A 16,713-nucleotide genomic window follows, 5' to 3' on the forward strand; every position below is an offset into this window, starting at 1 on the left:
TTAAAGCATAGTAATTAATCGCAAAAACAATACGTAATAAATATTGTGAAATGTTTATCTCTAACAAGTTACAAATGAAGAAAATGTTTACGACTTGCGTTTATTTTTTATTCATTGTGTATTGAACTGTATTCAACGTATTATTGTATAATCATGTGAAAATGTGAAAACAAAAAGTAATAATAGTAACAGTCTTAGACAGTTTTAATATAGAATAACAGTAAACTACATTGCTACAAAACTGTTGCGAAACCATGCATCAAAAAACTAAAGCATCAGTGCGAAGGCTGAGGTTGCTTTTTTCTCACCAAATCAGAAATTCTCGGGGCAGTCTTTGCAAGAGCACAATGAAGATCATCTTCTGCAACAAGTCTACTTCTGTATTTAGACATAACCAACAAACTTGAAAAGCCTATTTCACAAAGATATGTTGTTGGAAACTGAAGAAGGCGCAACACAATCTCAGACAGAACAGGATAGGACTGCAAACACTTGATCCAGAATTTATTAACTAACATTGAAGAGAAATCATTTTTTGCTGCAATGCTGGTAATGAGTTCAATGAACTCCTCTTGTGCATTCTCGGGAACATATTCAACTTTGACTGTGAATGGACTTCTAGCAAGTGCAAATGGGGTGTCAGGTAAATTTGGAAAGTACGATGACATTTTGTTCGCAAGAATTTGCAAGTGTTCTTTGATTAAAATGTTCATTTTAATCCTTTTTTCAAGTTCAATGTCATTTTCCTCAAAGAAAGCAGATAAGTTGGGCAACATGTAAATTCTATTTTCATCCAATTTTTGTTGCAAATGTTGAAGTTTCATTTGGAATGATTGGATCTTTTCAGACAAATCGAGGCATGTTGCATTTGATCATTGATGTGATAAATTTAACTCGTTAAAGATTGCAAAGATGGCAACCAAGTAAGCTATTTTTTGCAGTTCATTTGCATCACTAAAAAGTGCTTCAAACTGGGGATTTGATTTCTGATTAAAAATGTTTTTAGTTAATCACGAAGATCAAAAACACGTTTTAAAACTTTTCCTCTTGACAACCATCTCACATCAGTGCGAAATAGATTATTGGACGCATCCAACTCATTACAAAGTTTAGAAAACAGTCGACTGTTTAAAGCACTCACTTTTACAAAACTGACGGCACTTACAACGCCTTTCATTACTTCTTGTAACTCTTGTGGCAGCGTTTTCGTTGCTAACATTTGTCGATGAATCATAAAGCGAGTTCCGATGGCTTTTGGTGACTCATTCAATACCAAACGTTGAAATCCAGACTGACATCCTAGCATAGATGGAGCACCATCTGTGCAAACACCACAAACCTTTTCCCAAGAGATCCCATGGTTTTCCAGAAATTAATCAATTTTGTCAAACACATCATGCGCAGTAGTTGTCATTTCAAGAGGTTTGCAAAAAAGAAACTCATCTTTAAAGTCGCCATCATTAATATACCTCAAGTAAACCAGTAATTGAGAACATTTTGCAACATCTGTAGATTCATCAAGCTGGATGCTAAATATTCCAAGGGGTGCAGATTTCATTTCCTGGATTACCTGATCAATGTCATCAGCAGACATGTCATCTATTCTTCTGCTGACAGTGTCGTTAGATAAGGAAATTGCACTCAATTTCGTAACAAACTCGCTCCAATCATAACTCGAACAATGTCTGACTGCTGGCAACAGCAAATCCTCGGCAATGGTGTGAGGTTTCTTACCTCTGGCGATTCTGAGAGCCACTAAATATGAAGCTTCAATGGCTGCTAGGTTTTGCTGGTGGTACTTGGCGTCAAGAAAGGCAGACTTTATACTGGCGGCGTCAGCTTTGTTTTTAAAATACTGGGTATCCTTTCTAGCAAAGCTCGGATGCTTGCTATCAAGATGACGTTTCAGTTTGTTGGGCTTCATAGATTCAGCCGATAGAACCTCATTACAAATAATGCATTGCGGTTTCTCAATTCCTGCTGCAACTATTGAAGTAAAACCATACATTAAAACATCGTTGCTATATTTTCTTTTCTTAAAGTTCTTCTTTTCATAATCCATTATCATGGGCTCGCTAATGAAAATATTATATTAGAATAGCTTTGATACCACGGACTGTAAAACATTTGCATAAGTGCGACTTGCGTGTCCCCGCAATGGCATTATGTAACGTAAAGTGTACGCTGTTTGATGTACCGTAATGTAAGCAAATAAAAATAGTAACGTTACAAAAATAGTTTTAGGTGACCCCGGGCAAGTCGTTTTTCGACCCCCGATGGGGTTGCGACCCACAAATTGAGAATCGCTGGGTTAAAGCAAGAAAAAAAGATCCCCAACAGGGTACTTGGCTTTAGAAGACTTCAGGATTATAAACTCGAAAATGAAAATTTCTGGTAGCGGCCGACAGGCACTTGTGAACTGCTTCCGCTTTGGGCTCCTCTATGGCAAGAAAGACTGATGTAATGACTTTGGCTGCCTGTTTTATACCACTGACGACCTGACGACATGGAAGAAATGACATCATCCGACGCAGAAATACTAAGACTCTGGTATTCGGGCTGACTGAGGGCTACCTGCAGGCAGATAACCTAACTGTGATGACTGCAACAGTGAAACACGAAGAAAGTACAGTTTTGTACCTACCATAAATGTAGATGTTCGAGTGCTAATACAGCTGCAGTCATAACAGATGGGTTCTCCTGCCGTCAGGCGGGTCCTCGGTCGGCCGAATTCCAAAGTCTAGGTCCGGCGTCGGTTGTCGTCGCTTCTTCCCTGATGTCAGTGCGACAGGGGTATAAAGGAACCAGCCAACGCCATTTTCTTCAGTTTTTCTTGTCCCAGATGTCAGGTGCCCCCAGAAGGAAGGCAATACATAAAGTTGTGTAATAATGCAGTGCAATATAATCAAAATACAGTAGTTGCAAGCAAATACATCATAAATGAATACCCCAATCAGGTTGTATGAGGATGTGTTAGCCTATAGGCCTGTCCCAAGAGGGGAAGGAGGGAGGGAAACCTGGACTGCAGCTGTATTAGCACTCTAACATCTACATTTATGGTAGGTACAAAACTGTACTATGTTCATCGTGCATACAGCTGCAGTCATAACAGATGTGTAGAATCCCAAAGCTAAGAAAGGGGTGGTAGGCACTAGGTGGAACTAGGAGACAAAATGCCCTGCAAGACTGCAGTGGCAAAGCCTGCTCTAGATTTGGAGTATAATGGTAGGTTGTAGTGCTTGGAGAAGGTATGCACAGAACTCCAAGTGGCTGCTTCCAAAATATCCTTGGTAGGAACTCCTCTGAGAAAGGCTGCAGAGGTGGCTGTGGCCCTGGTGGAATGAGTTCTAATGCCTGTAGGTACAGTTTTGCCATGAAAGGAATAGCAAAAGCGTATGCAGTGGGCTATCCATTTTGAGATTGTCTGTTTCGAAATTGGCTTTCCCTGAGCTCCTACCGCATAGGACACAAAGAGCTGTTCTGATTTTCTGAAAGGCTTTGTTCTGTCCAAATAATAACGCAGTTGTCTGTGGATGTCCAAGGAATGTAGTAATCTCTCCCCTTTGTTTTGAGGATTAGGATAAAAAGTAGGTAAATGTATGGCCTGATTTAAAGCCACCCTGGATACCACTTTAGGCATAAAGGACAGGTTGGTTCGTAAGGAAACTCTGTCCTGATGGAAGATAAAAGGCTGGACAACCATGAGAGCCTGTAGTTCTGAAACTCTACGAGCTGAGGTGATAGCCAGAAGGAAAGCCGTTTTCCAGGACAAATATTGCAAATCTGATGAGGCAGCTGGCTCAAAGGGAGGCAAGGTCAGTTTTTCCAGAATTAAATTAAGATCCCAAGCAGGTATTGGTTGTTTCCTTGGAGGTCTTAAATTCTTAGCCCCTCTGAGGAACTGTCTTAAGAGAGGGTGAGAGAATAAAGGTGTATCAGTGTTGTATTCTGCAGAAATGGCTGAGGCATGGATTTTGATGGAGGAGAATGAAAGTCCACTGCTTAGCAGCTCAGCCAAATACTGTAGTATTTGAGGTAAATTCAGTTTTCCAGGATCCTGGCCCTTTTTCTCATTCCAGGCACAAAACCGTTTCCATTTTGCGGAGTAAGCTTTTCTAGTTGATGGCCTTCTGGCCTCCAAAATGACATCCTGCACCTCCTTGGAGAGTAGGACCTGTTGTGATGCTAAGGAATCTTCCATGCGGCTAGATTGAGTGTTTTTAGCTGGCTGTGAAGAGTTTTGAAGCTGTGCTGAGTCAGAAGAAGAGGCATTAGAGGCAGGGTCCATGGTGGGGAATGAGTCAGGCTCCTCAGGAGTGGGTACCAGTGTTGCCTTGGCCAGTCCGGAGCAATGAGCATCATCTTTGGTCTGTCTGCTCTGATTTTCAATAGAACTTTGGGCAGCAGAGGAAGAGGTGGGAAGGCATAAACTGTCATTGATGTCCAACTGAAAGAGAGAGCGTCCACTCTCCAGGCCTTTGGATGGAAAATCCTTGAGCAGAATTTTGTCAATTGATGATTTTTGTGGGAGGCAAAGAGATCTATGTCTGGCCTTCCGCATTCTTGGATTATTTCTGTAAACACTTTTGGATGCAATTTCCATTCGTGTGGATCTGTCATATTCCTGCTTAGGTTGTCTGCCAGCGTGTTTTCCTTGCCTGACAAATGGAACTACAAGCACAGTACTTGCAAGTCCATGGCCATGTTCCAAAGTGACATGGCCAGTCTGCATAGGGGGTAAGAATGTGTTCCTCCCTGTTTGTTTATGTACCACACAACTGTGGTGTTGTCCGTTCTTATCAATAGTTGACCTGGTTGTAGAAGGTCCTTGAAAGCTATAATAGCATTTATTACTGCTAGCATTTCCTTTTGATTGATGTGAAGGTGCTTTTCTTTTTGGGACCATTTGCCCTGAATGCACCGATCTGTCATGTGCACCCCCCAGGCGTAATCCGAGGCGTCTGTTGTGATGACTTGATTTGCTTGAGGCTTGCTGAATGGAAGACCTGTGTTTGACATGCTTGAGCCCACCACAGAAATTCCTTTTGCAGACATGGAATTAGTGGTATTATTGTTTCCAAACTGTGGCTGTGTTGAGACCATATGTTTTTCAGGTACCATTGTAGTTTCCTCATATGCAGCTTTGCACATGGGATTAGTAAGATGCAAGATGCCATGAATCCCAGAGCCTGCAGGATTTTCCTTGCAGTCAGCCTGGTGCAATTTGCTAGTGTTCTGAAGTATTGAATTAGTTGCCCCTGCTTCTCTGGCGTGAGGTAGGCCATCTGGGTGTTTGTGTCCAAATTGGCACCCAGGAAAATGATCTTCCGAGAGGGTATTAGCCTTGATTTCTTTTTGTTGACTGTGTATCCCAGAGAGTTCAACATTATTACATAACCCAGATGTTTCAGAAGAATGTGCTTGCTGTCTGCTTGGATCAGGCAGTCGTCCAAATAGGGGTATATTTGTATCCCTTGAAGTCTGCAGTAGGCAATTACTGATGCCAGGCATTTCGTGAATACTTTGGGCGCAGTAGATAAGCCAAAGGGCAATGCAGAGAATTGATAATGGGTTGAACCTGCAAGAAATCTGAGGTACCTTCTGCAATTTTGTCTGATTGGGACATGCAGGTATGCCTCCTTCAGGTCCAATGTTACCAGCCAAGACTCCTTGCCCAGCATGGGAAGTTGCTGCTGTAGAGTGAGCATCTTGAATTTTGGTACGAGTAGAAATGTGTTTAGGATGGATAGGTCCAAAATAGGTCTCCAAATCTTTTCCCTTCCTTGGTACCAGAAATAGCCTGGAATAAAAACCTTGACCTTGTTCGTGCATAGGTATCTCTTGAATAGCTTTCATGTTTATGAGATCTGTAATTTGCCTTTGTGCCTCTGCCCTTTGTGTGGCAGGTTTGACATGCCTCTCATTTTTGGAAGGGTGTGAAAATGGAATTTGTAGCCTCTGTTTATAATGTCCAGGATCCATTTGTCCTTTGTGACAATATGCCAATTTTTTGAAAATAATGCCAGCTTTCCTCCTAAGGGGGCTGCCATTTGAGACTTTGATGGCATGCAAAGGGGAAGTCATTGGGTTTGCTTTCTGAAAGATTGCGAGTTATCCTCACCACCTCTTTGTGTAGGAGCTTGCCATTGTCTGCTTCTAAACGATCCTTGGGATTGTCCTCTGCCCCTCGGGCACCTGTATCTGCCTCTTTGGGGTCTGTCCGTGGCAGGAATGGACCAGTTTTTGGAAGGCCAATTTCTACTAAAAGGTGGGGGTTGTACCTGTTGAAAATCTTTCGCAGTTTGCATAGATTTAGCCTTTTCCTCCATTTTCCTTAATACCTCCTCAGCATTAGCACCAAATAGTACATCCTTTTGAAGAGGGGCGTCTAGTAATTTAGCTTTGACATGATCAGGCAAGGCTTGTTCCTTGAGCCAGGCATGCCTACGTATGACTGATCCTGTAACAGCAGCTCTACATGAGGCCTCTAGAGCATCAAAACCACATTGTAAGGTATGCTTACCCACTTGTTCTGCACTATGCATCAAATCCTGCAACTCCTTCAAGTCTGGTTGTTCAGGTTGTGACATTTTACTTTTCAATTGTGATAACAAAAACTGTTGGTATTTTAGCACATGGAACTGACAGTTTAAGGCCCTCATGGTTAAGGTAGCCGAGGTATATACCTTTTTTCCCCACCTTTCTAAGGATCTGGAATCTCTCTTGGAAGGTAATGGATTTTTAGCAATGGAGGCCTTAACTCCCTTGGGGCCCTGTGAGATGGTTTCTGGGTCAGCAGCATGGCTTTTGTATAGAAATTGGTGCGAGTCAGGAATCCTGTAGTACCAGTCAGGCTTAACTGGAGCTGGAGGTAGAGAGTCCGGGGTTAAGGCAGGCCTCCGAGTAAACATCATCTAGGATGTCCAAGACAGGAGGAATAGCCAGAGGCCTGTGCTGAGGTAGCAAGAGAAATTCTCTAAGCCTTTTCTTGGAATCTGAATAATCTTGGCCTTCCCAGTAGAAGTGTTCCGTTAAGGTATGCAAAGTTTCCCCAAATTAGTAATCCTCAGGGGGGGATACAGAAGGGATGGACTCCTCCGCATCAGAATCTTCAAAAGGGGAGTAAGAATGTTCCTGATCATCAGAGTGCTCTGAAATAATGGAGCCCTGATCAGAGGAGGGGGAATCTTCCTCCACTCTGGGCCTTTTGTCCGGTGGGGGCTGAGAACCTCTGATAACAGTAATTAAATCCTCAGCCATTTTAAGCATCTGTTTCTTAGGCATGGGGCCTGGAGATGGGCCCTGTGTAGCTTGTCTCTTAGAGTGCATGGTTGCTTTAGACTTAGTGAAAGCCTTGATGGAGAAAGAAGAGGAAGGTCTGAAGACACCTTGAGTGGAGGTGGACCTGTCCACATTCTGAGTTTCAACGCCAAGAGTGACTTCGGTATCTGTAGTCGGGGTGTGGGCAGAGAAGCCTGCGACCTCGGGCACAGGAGACACCGTCAAATAAGTGTCGTCGGTTGTCAGGGGCTGCGTAGGCGCCTCGCTGAGAACCGGACCATGTGTAGTCTGCTTTGGCGTGGTGTCGGTAGAGGCCGCGGACCTCGTGTGTCGGTCCTTATCTTTGCGTTTTTTAAACAAAACTGGAGTCTGAGTATCCGACGACATAATATAGTTAAATGCTTTCCCAAAATAATGCTGGGCGAACTCCGCCTGACGCTTAATGGTGCGTTTGTTGAATGTAGCACAGAAGCGACAGACCGAGACGTCGTGGTCTGGGCCTAAACAAGGTATACAGAGGGAATGGAAATCCTTATGCGGTATTTGCTTCCCACAAGAAATACAATTATTAACTTTGTCTGACATCAGTCTGAGGCAAGAAAAGTTTCCTCAACGGGGTACTTGGCTTTGAAGAAGACTTCGGTTTCCAAATTTTCGTAATCTCAGGAGCTGGCCGACCGGCACTTGCGAACTGCTTCTGCTTTGGGCACCGCGCAGCAAGAAAGACTGAAGAAAATGGCGTCGGCTGGTTCCTTTATACCCTTGTCGCACTGACGTCAGGGAAGAAGCGACGACAACCGACGCCGGACCTAGACTTTGGAATTCGGCCGACCGAGGACCCGCCTGACGGCAGGAGACCCCATCTGTTATGACTGCAGCTGTATGCATGATGAACATAATTCTGCATGGGGTGCAGTACAGTGTAAACCCAGCTAGGGATCAACTAGGGAATAATAAAGTAAGGGGACACTGGTAGAATCCTAAAAGTAGGTACCTCCAGTCCTAATTTTCTGGCAGAACTCCCAAAAAATAGAAAGTATATCTCAGATGTAAGCACAGATGTGTGATGCTCCACTCTACAATCTCACCTTTTATGATAGATGCTTTAGAGGAGATGTAGTTCAAATTCCTGAAAAAAAGAACCATGAATAGTACTCTGCATAAGTGATACTAATCTTAAGGAGCCTACAAGCCTGAAGCCTGTTTAAGAAAAGAGTGACGATCACGGATGGTAGTCAAGTAAGGAACAGACCTACATTCCTCTTTTGTAAAGCAAACTGCAGGAGGGTCACTCAATCCAGGAATTTTAACCTAGCCTCTGACATGAACAGGTCATGCTGGAGAGATGGACACATCTCACAGAAACTGCCACTTCTCTGGAACAAGCTTCCATTTCATGTGAAGCAGAGCCCCACCCTGACCCTCTTCAAATGCAACCTAGATCAATGGATGGGTGACCAGAAATTCATTCTTGCGGTGGTGCCCATTTCTCTCTAGGAGAGAGGAAGTCAGTATTAACTACCATAGACCCTTACCTCTGCAAACTTCACTTACCTAACCACAGACCACTAATGCAAAGTAGGATAAATATGGCTTGGCTTGTAACTGCTCTAGGGAGGGCCCTATCTAGTAACTTCCTATGAATCTATAAGATTAAAAGGAATGGGACTGCACAGATAGCAACAACTGCTACAGGGTGTGAATGGGATGGACTACAATAGCAAATGAATATGTAGCCATCCCTGAAGGATCAAAGCAAAGATGAGTTAGTCATCTCAGATCACCACAGCACATAGATCATGGAAAGGGAATCTGCAGCTGTTCCTAGGAGGTCAAAGTTATAACAGGATGGGCAAGAAGCCTTGTGTACAACTGTAGTGTTATATCAAGTACTAGCTAGGCTGTAGAGAATGCATGCCAGTGTGCCCATACAGCAACTTCAAAAAAGGGTTGTCTGGTCTCAAACTGAAAAGACAAACAACCATACAGATAACCAAAGCGAAGAGATTCACCATCACTGAGGAGCATTGACAGTGGTGGTGAGGTCTCTCTTCTGAGCATGAGCAGTTGCACTCAATCTTGTATATAAAAAATTTAGAGCATGGAGTATACATAAACATAAATTAGGGAATACATGTATATACACACACATGAATTTACCATGAATTCCACTGCTTTGCAACAGTAAGAATCCTAACTGAAAATCTACCGATGGACCCTACGTTGTTCAGGACTGGAAGGATGAAAAAGTCAAATGGCATCAGAAATACTTGGTGTATAATTCTAAGCCTGTTTCGCAACATCAACAGAACAGTTTGTAGGGGCAGTTATATTTCACAGAGGATACTGCTACTATAGAACAGATGAGAAACAAACTTTACCCCAGGACTATCTCCAGTACTACTAATGAACAGACGTAGCTCCTAAATGCTTTATCCCATGCATGGGTCCTCTCAAATTTTCTGTAGTATGATCCCAATCACATTCTCATTAGGGGTAATATATAATTATCGATCATGGAATGGGTAAGGTCAATCTATAACCAAATGGGATAGGTTATTTTGAGCACAAAAAGGGAAACTGGCTAAGCTTAAAATGGCCCACAAGGGCAGCTAGCCTAGTGCTTACCTAGCAACCTATAAAAGTGGTTGAATAAACTGAAGTATGTCAGGACAGTGACAAAAGGCAAACACTATGATCCCCTTCACCTACAAGCAGACTTGTCATCCATACTGGACAAGAAATTTTGGAAAGCTGCAGAATATGAGGATATAAAAGTCTGAAACAGGAAATCCTGCCTGCAGGACAGCAAATAAGGATCATAGGCGACATATAAAGCAGCATCCCAAGTAGAATATGTCAGAATAGATCCATATTCTGAACAGAAAAAGGATGGAGGATGAAAAACTCTGGATAACCTACACAGGGTCACCTGCATACAGGATAGCAAGGCAGGGTCACCTACTTTATGTGAAGTAGCACTCTATAGGAAGTCAGTGCTGGGAAAAATTCAAGTTTAATTTCCACAGTTCCCACTCTATCCTATGAAGGAGGGAGCAAGAATGGTTGATACAAGTCATAGCTGGTACAAAACCTGTAACAAAGTAGGCAACCACATCATCAGTCAGCTTCACTAACTGTTGGGATGGAAGAGAGATGTGGAAAATGTTAGTCCCCTGTACGGAATGAAAGAAAGAAAAGGGAATAAAGGAAGTCAGGTCCACGCTAAATTTCATATGGCCCTAAGAGGCAGGGATTCAAAGTTCAGTTGCTGACTGATGCATTAAAATAAGGGCAGAAAAAAAACAGAATCTAAAACCATATCCTATAACAGTGGAAATGGAAACAAGTTGTGAGGCTCACAAAAGCTGCAGCAGTAGTGCCCATTCAGTGATTGATAATGCTGCCTTACACTAGTATAACAAATCCTGGAGTCAAGGAGAAGCATAATGTCATTCCTGAAACAAAGAAATCTCTTCAAGATCAATGTGAAGGAGTCCTAGCTCTGACTGAAAACCCAATCGTGCCAAAAGGCTCAACTTCTAAAAGTTATATTGGTACCAACCCAACTTGACAACAGAAGGGTTGTGGTATCTACAAGCTCAATGCCAAAGTGAACACATTGCCTATATTCCATTTCTGAAGTGGCACTCAGACAGAAAGAGAGACTTTGTGCCAAGCCATTCAGTGTTGAATTGGCACAAAACTAAGATTTTGATAGTGTTTTGCTGTCAAGGAGACATTTGATTCCAGAGTGCAGGTAAAAGCCTATGAGGGGATCAACTCTGTGAATCTTGATGTCAACAGTATATGGAGAGGATGGGCCAAAAAGTCAAAGCAGTACAGGAGGAAGCCATAAATGGAGTTGATCCAAACAGACAAGATCATAAATGACACTGAAGCCAGGCCATACTGAAAACAGAGTCTAAAAAATTGTTCCATTCAGATTGGAACTAGGACAAATTTGTCCCAGAAAGGTAGGGTTGGTAAAAAAAAAAACAAGCACATGACAAAGTTAACATCTATAAAATTCTCTAAGTTGCTTAAAAAGTAAAGTAAATACTCAATCCAGAACTAGGCTGGTGAGATAGTCCAAGAGTAAACAAGTGCCATACAGCTTGGAAACAAATATGAGTCCAAATCAAATCATGTACAAACAAATGTCAGCCTCTAAAGACTCAATAATACTAAGGAGATATTTCTTTAGAAAATTTTTTTTTTAGAAAATAATTATGTCTTTTGTTCATCATTGCCAGAAGAGTCCAAGAACCAGACCAAAATTGGACTGAGTTGCACTACAGTGTGTCTGACAAACAAACTGAGAACTGGGCACTTGAAACAAAATATAATAAGCCCTTATCAAGTCATGCACACGTGAACACAGATCTTTATGAATTTAATAAGGGTAAGTAAATATTTGTTAGAAGGAAACCAGACTGAGAAAAAAAAACATTTGGTCTAGTCTGAAAATAACTACTTGGGGTTGTTCCGGACTGAAAAGACTACAACTATCATTCTAGCTCCCACTGCCAATCATGAGAGGACAAGGTGATCCGCTGTGGCGACCCCTAACAGGGAAAAGCTGAAAGAAGAACACTGCAAGTAGACACAGGCAAAAATATACACACACTTGCCAATTAATGAAAAATTGAGAAAAAGCTGGTAGGAGAATGTCAGGTAATGAAACAAAAACATTAACCTAAAAGTCAAGGATAAAGAAATCAGAAACGAATGAAAGGGTAAAGGTGCTAAAGACACAACTAGCAAAACTCTTAAAAATAACAGTACAAGACCTTCTATTATAAACAGTAGCCTGGGACAGGAAGCAGATGTGACTGGAGTTACGTGTTGTTACAGAAGATGGACTGCTTTTACTACATTATACAGTTTTGGAAGTGAAGGACCTTTCCTAGCACTGTAAGATGTATTGTCAGAAACATCTGTGATGTTTATCAGCATACAATAAGAAAGAAGGGCTAACCTTACTCCCTCTATAAAATGCATTTTGCAATAGCTGGTCATGATGATGATGGTGATGATGGCAGAAATGACACCTGCTTCTCCTGTGGTTTTCCTGCTTAATTCTACAAACTTTTCATCAATTCCACAGATTTTTCATTATCCACTCGGTCTTTTGGCAGTTGGCGCAGAGGGTTAAGGCAGTCAGCTTTACCTCCTGTGGTACAGGGTTCAATTAATTCAGCTCTCATTTATGAGCAAGTCACTTAAAAACAGGCATTTCTCCTGGGTCACCCCTGAAAAGGGACTGTATGTCTCGTGGGCCTACCTGGTTAACAAACACGTATTGTGGCTATTATCATTGCTATGATGATGATTATTATGTATCCTGCAATTCTAGGCTATAATGATCAACACTGGGCCCTCTAAGTGGAGGTCCAGCACTGTTATAACATGGTTATCCAAGCAGATAGTGTTTCCTGCTGCTTGGTAAACACATGAGAATGTTTTTCTTCACCTGTGTGGTCCAGCATTATTTATTTATTTTTTTTTTTTACAGAAGTAAACAGGTGGGTAAGCTAGATACTGAGGGAGCAAGACAGTTGACTAGTACAGAAAAACATATTTTCCCCATGTGGTCCAGTATTATTTTTATTCAGATAGGTGGAGAGCGAGAGAGAGACACCCAGGACATACTGCTAATCCTTATTTATCAGGGGCTATTGCCCCCTTTCTTTCTTCTTTTTTTTTTTTTTTAAGATGAAGAGTAAGGATTTGGGGTGCGGGCGGCAGCAATGGAATTAAAAAAAAAACTGTGCAATGATGCTGGAAGAGTCTTTTAAACAGTCTTCAGAGCTCTCAGAACAGCATAACAGCCATCAAATAATACAGCAGGCATAACTCTCTGACAGTTACTCATAGAATAGAAAACATCTGTACCACTTTAGTTTATCATCCTTCTTTGAACCTTCAGTATTTAAGACACAAACCCCACAGCCTTCAGCAAGCTGTTTTTCTGAAACTTACAGTGAGCTGTTCAGTTGTCTGGCAAGGACTTTGCAGTGATACTATCCTCTGAATTTTAACAAAGTTTGTAAATGCTACAGGGGGTGAAGTCTTATTTCAGTTCTCTTTCTTCCAATCTCCAAGACGGATATTACAGTACGAGGACTGCAGGCAGAAGTTACATATGGGACTGTCCAATACAGAAAAGTTTTTGTTTTTAGCAAAGTTTCTGTCAGTCACTTCTGTAAGAAAAGACAAATTTGTTAACCATTTGTTGTATTGACCTATATCCCCTGTACCCTAAATAATGTAATTTGCTGAACCATTCCTGAGGTAAACACCTTTTGTACAAATAAATGCAGACATGTCCCTAAAAACTAAGACACTCCTAGAAAAATACAAGTGTGTGAAACAGTCACAATAATGGTGGATAACTGAAATATCTTTGCCCTCGCATTCTAAAATGCTTGAATGTCTGGTTCTCTGAAAGACAGCTCTGGATCAGATTTTTTTCTGTCGAGCTCATTGGTAAACTGGATTAGCTGCTTTCAGTCACCTAGTATAACCTAGCAAGTACAGCCAGTCAGATCTCCAAGCCAACCCCCACTGAGAAATAAGCTCTCAACAACCAAATTTTCAACCCAGACTAGAAATATTTAGACTCCCTACACTTGGTTACGTAATGCAGTGTGCTGTATAAGGTCAGTGTCTGCAATCAACCCAGCTCAAGGAGAGAAAATAAGATGTTGCTCATAGAGGAATTCGCCACTCTGTTATGGTGGTAACATCAGTTTCAATAAACTACCCAACTGAAAGTCACCAAGAGAGTCCGTCAATTTCCATTGTCATAGCTTCAGCCTTTATATAAAACAAACACACAATTGGGGATATATCTGTGCAGCTGGCTAAATAAGACTGTAAAAGGCCCAAGTCACCATTCAATCCTCATACATTAGGATGCACACAACAACAAAGTGTCAATATTTGCCACAAACCCCTTAAAGAAAATGAAGCATACACAGAATGGGAAAAGGGGGGAGGGAGAGTATCCAGGCTTGGAGGAAAAATATGACTAAACCATTTACTAAGGCCACAAAACTGCATTACAATGCATCATCCCTGACCACACCATTAACAGTGTCTGGGTAGAATGTTAAGTTATAAATTCAAAGCCTGAGGATAGTTAGTTTTTTTTTTTCAGTAAAAACATCTTTGCAATCCAAATATTAATGCCTGATAAAGGAGATCAAAGCCCAGATACTTTCCCTGCAGATCACTACCAATGAAACTGCATGAAAGAAAGAAGCATAGGCAATAGTAATCCTCATGGAATAAGCGCCAATGTGCCTCTGTATTCATTTGCCTATGAAACTGCAGTGAAACCGAACAGAACTCAAAATCCACTTTAAAAATGATTATTTGACCATCTGATGCCCATTTTGTAGCTACAAGAGACAAAAGGCTAGACCTATTGCTCTTACTGCTACTACTGGAACTGTCTGAGCATTTTTCTTCCACATTGCTCTCGTTTCTGCCTGCAAATCCTGATATTTTTACGACTGTCTCACTAAGACACTAATCACTGGGTGTAACAATTTCAATGATTAATGCAGCTTTTGTCTTTTTTTCCATGACCTACTGTTTCTGGTTTTCTTATGTATTTTTATTTATTTTATTTATTTTACATTGGTTAACCAGGAGAGTCCAACTGGATATATGTCCATTTTCAGTGGAGGCCCGGGGAGAAAAGCTCCAGAGCAGTAAAATCATTAACAAGAGGAAAACATGTTAACCAAAAGGTTAAATTAAGCAAAACAGAGTACACAATCTTTATACTTCTTATAGAAGTATAGTACATATAAGACAGTGAGTTAACCAAAGACTATTTGCCAACATTCACAGGCTACATTAATATATACATGTTATAGAGATGTTTAACAGCAAGTATAGCAGGAAGATAGAGTAGATAACTTCATAACTCATTTCTACACAAGAGAGACATACTATGTCCTTTAGGTTTCTTTACAGTGTTCAATGACACTATTACCCCATGCAGACATTACAAAAGCAGTAGATAAGCTGTTACTCTAGTTGCTAGAAACAGAGACATACAAGTTACTATCCAGGGGTAGTACAGTACAGGTACATAATCTGTGATTCAGGAAGTGTGTTTTGAGTAGATTTTTGAATTGGGTGGTGGAGTTGTGTGCTGGAAGGGAGTTCCAGATTTTAGAGATGAAGTGGCTATAAATGTATCCAACTGCCTCATTTTTAAAGTTCGTTACCTTAAGGAGGTGTTTGGTACTTGATCTCAGGGATCTGGTAGTGGTGTAAGGCTGGAGTAGTTGCTGCAGGGCTGTTGTGTTGCCTGGATGATGTAGTACTTTGTGAGCGAGTGCTAGTTGGTTGACTTGAAGGGTCAGGGGGAGTTCTAGCCAGTTGAGTTTTTTTAGGGTTTCGCAATGGTTGGCTCTAGAAGGTGATCCTGTGGCGAATCTGGCTATTTTATTGTAGCAGCTATCTAGTTTGTTGAGCTCAGTTTTTCGGAGATTGGTAAGCACGGGGGAGGTGTAAAAGTAGGGTCGATAGGAGGTGTGTCCTGGCTGTGGTAACCTTAGAGTGACTAGTGAGAAACTGTTTGTTGCGATACAGTAGGCACATTTTTCTGTCGACTCTTAATGGTTTGGGAGATATGAATGTCAAATTTAAGGCTATTGTCAATTTCGAGGCCTAGCAGTTTGGCGTGACTGCTGGGTATGATGGTGGTGTTATGAGAGGAGATTGAAAAGTTAGATGAGGAGGGTGGAGATTTGTGAGGGCTGAAGAGGAGTAATTTAGTTTTGGCTGGGTTTAGAATGAGGTTTTGGTTAGTGATCCATGTTTCTGCCACGGAATTCTTGTGTTAGGGAGAGGAGGTGGCCAAGGGAGTTGGCTGCACAGATAATGGTGGTATCATCTGCATATTGGACTATTGAAGCTTTGGGCATGGTGGATGGTAGTTGATTAGTAAACAGGGTGAAGAGTAGAGGAGACAGGCAGTAAGGGAGGGAGCTGATTTTACCATTTTACAGCTTGTTGCCTACCATCTAGGTAGCTCTTAAAACAAGAAATAGCAGAGAAGCTGAGATTTAGGGTGGTTAGTGTATGAAGCAGTTTTTCATGGTTGACCATGTCAAAGGCTTTAGATAAGTCTAAGAGTTGCAGATACTAGCAGTCCATTTTTTCTGTGGTTATTGTCGGTATTAGTGAATGATGCAAGTGCAGTGGTGGTGTGGTGGTGTGCTATGGAAGGGTCTGAAACCATGTTGCCGAGTGGATAGTAATTTGTTTTCTAAGAGGTACTTCATCAATTGCATGTGGACAACCTTCTCTAGAAGCTTTGATAGGGGGATAGTATAGCTATGGGTCGATAGTTACTAAGTTCTGCAGAGGTATCCCCTCTGTGTAGTGGTGTGATGTGTGATATTT

General features: G+C 41.6%; 1 pseudogene; it reads right to left on the minus strand.

Moving 5' to 3' along the window:
* Positions 1-275: 275 nt before the first annotated feature.
* Positions 276-2,068, minus strand: LOC122808410 (annotated as a pseudogene).
* Positions 2,069-16,713: the final 14,645 nt, after the last annotated feature.

The sequence above is a fragment of the Protopterus annectens genome, chromosome 8.part0, assembly GCF_019279795.1.
Source record: "Protopterus annectens isolate FY-2018-M chromosome 8.part0, PAN1.0, whole genome shotgun sequence".
Taxonomy (NCBI): Eukaryota; Metazoa; Chordata; order Ceratodontiformes; family Protopteridae; genus Protopterus; species Protopterus annectens.